Here is a 2,615-nt window from a genome sequence, read left to right as displayed (position 1 = left end):
ATATTAACATTACCTCGTGACGAACCATGTGAAGGGTTTACCTTTGTGTCGCTTGGAAGTTGACCCTTACCTTTCTTTAGTTCCGCCACATCGGTTGCTAATTGCCCCATTTGAGTCGTTAGTGACTGGATGCTTTTATCGCGAACCTCATCTTTTTGCATCCGCACTTCATCAAGTTGATTTCGCTTTTGCATTTCCAATTGCATGCTTTTAAGCATCTCCATCACCTCATTTCCACCCGAAGATCCCCTTTGATCTTGACCCGTTTGGTATTGTTTTTGATACCCTTGGTTATTTCCGCCCCGGTACCCACCTTGGTTATTATAAGATGGCCGTGAACCAAAATTACCTTGGCTACCTTGAAAATTTGGGTTCGCTTGATTTGACGGGTTCCCATATCTAAAATTCGGGTGATTCCTCAACCCGGGGTGGTAGGTATTAGAATTCATGTTGTTGTAGTTCCTACCACCTCCTCCTTGGCCTTGACCTTGGACCGCATGAACTTCCTCATATTGCCCTTCCAACATTCCTTGGCAATTTTCAGCCGCGTGACCTATTTCATTACACAAAGCACACACATCATAAATTTGATTAGTAGTTTGAACATTACCTTCATCTATGGCATGCACTTGTGGTCGGTTAGTTGTCGGTCGAGCTCTCCTCGAAGCTTGGGCTTTCCTTTTTGATGTAGTTGCCATACTCTCCAAAAACTCCCAATCTTCATTCTCATAATTCGTTCCAAATGTCCCTCCGGTGATAGACATTAAATCCCGTGCATCTTCGGCACTTAACCCCTCGTGAAAAGCGTTCATTAACTCCCATAACTCAATCCCATGATGAGGGCAGTTTTTAATCATCATGTTAAAACGCTCAAACGCCTCATGGAACATCTCACCGTGTTGTTGTTGAAAGCTTCTCAACCCCTTCCGCGCATCATTAGTCTTTTGGGCGGTATAGAATTCATCCAAAAAGGTTTGTTGCATCTCCCCCCATGTATATATTGATGCCGAAGGCAAAGTGTAGAACCACTTCTTTGCCTTATCCTCCAAAGAAAACTGAAATAAGACTAACTTGACTTCATCGGCCGAAAAACCTTGACTCCCAAAAGTGTTGCAAATTGAGTCATAGGCCTCTAGATGGAAATACGGCTCCTCCGTTGCTAACCCTTTATACTTCGGTAAACTTTGCAACGAGTTTGTTCTTACTTCAAAAGTTCTCCCTTGGTTGTTGTGAGGGATAACCACCGGTGAGGGGTTTTGAGTAATGATTGGCCTGAAATGTGCCTCTATTCCCCTTGCTTGTTCTCTAAGATGTCTTCGTGGCACACCATACCTACCTCTCGGAATAATCGGCCCATTCGGTCTTGGTACTTGCCCTTGTGGTGCGATCGGTTGTTGAAACTGTTGTGGTCGCATCGGTGGGCGCTGAGGCGGTCTTTGAAATGGTTGTTGGTGTACATGTTGTGGCCGGACCTGTTGCAATGGAATCGGTTGTGGCATTGGTGGCCCTTGTGGTCTTGGCCGAATATGTTGTGGTATAAGTTGTTGATGTTGCATTCCACCAACACTCGCCATCCCTTGAGATTGACTTTGAACATACCCAAAATCTCCTTGATCACCATAATCTCCATAACCATACCCATCATCTTCATACCCCTCAAAGTCTTCAAATCCCTCATCATAATCACCCCCTTGCATTCCCGAGGTTTGCCCAAATGGAATGTTTGAATACTGAAAACCCGATTGTTGTGGTCTAAAGGATGGGGTAGTATGCACAATAGTTGAATTGGGTGCAATTGTGAAGGTAGATGATGATTGACCCGTAGTTGGGGGAAAGAAGTGAGATAATGGTGGGATTGTGGTGGATGGATCGTAAGTGATGGTAGGCTCATTTTGAGTGGTGATTGGTTGAGTGGAATTGGTTGGTGTAAATCCAGCGGTGGTATTAGGTAATGTAGTGTTTGGTGATGGTTGGGTGGAAGTAGGTATAAAGGATGAGGTTGTTTGACTGGTTGTAGGTGGTATCTGAGAATCAGCCATGATGTTTCTCGGTGTAATGGGTGAAGTAGGTGAACCAATGATTTTGTTTTCTCGCACTAAAACTCGGTTTTGTCGTAGCGTTCTTTCAATTTCCGGATCAAACGATAGCGGTGATGACCTGTGAGAGCCTCTAGTATGCATACACCTGAAGTACCTGCACACTAAACACAACCAGCGTAAACCCGAAAATAACAAACAAAACTATTAAACTAACACACGTTGCGCACTACTCCCCGGCAACGGCGCCAAAATTTGACGTGCTGTCGTGGGTCACGCAAATTTAATCCCTAAACAACTGTAGTTAGCGGTAGTAGGGTATCGAACTCAGGGAGTATGTGGAAAATGTGTTGATTGTGTAGCTTTGTATTTATACTAAAATTAAACTAAATTGCAGAAATTTAAAATTCAAGATTGTGGATTGTTGTTTTGGAAAACTAATTTAAGAACTAATTCAAATCAAAGTAGGTTGTAAACAATTAGGAGAGAACAGTGATCACCCTAGGTTTCAGTTTCTTCGAACAGTTGTGTGCAATTTCACTAGAAAGAGTTACATAGACATAACTCGTGTATGTGTGA

General features: G+C 43.3%; 1 non-coding gene across 1 annotated transcript; it reads left to right on the top strand.

The window, feature by feature from the left end:
- Positions 1 to 828: 828 nt before the first annotated feature.
- Positions 829 to 934, top strand: LOC118485261. The gene has a single exon (XR_004875566.1). It is a non-coding gene; the product is annotated as a small nucleolar RNA R71 (small nucleolar RNA).
- Positions 935 to 2,615: the final 1,681 nt, after the last annotated feature.

The sequence above is a fragment of the Helianthus annuus genome, chromosome 12, assembly GCF_002127325.2.
Source record: "Helianthus annuus cultivar XRQ/B chromosome 12, HanXRQr2.0-SUNRISE, whole genome shotgun sequence".
Lineage (NCBI taxonomy): Eukaryota > Viridiplantae > Streptophyta > Magnoliopsida > Asterales > Asteraceae > Helianthus > Helianthus annuus.
This window is presented reverse-complemented; position numbering and strand designations above follow the sequence as displayed.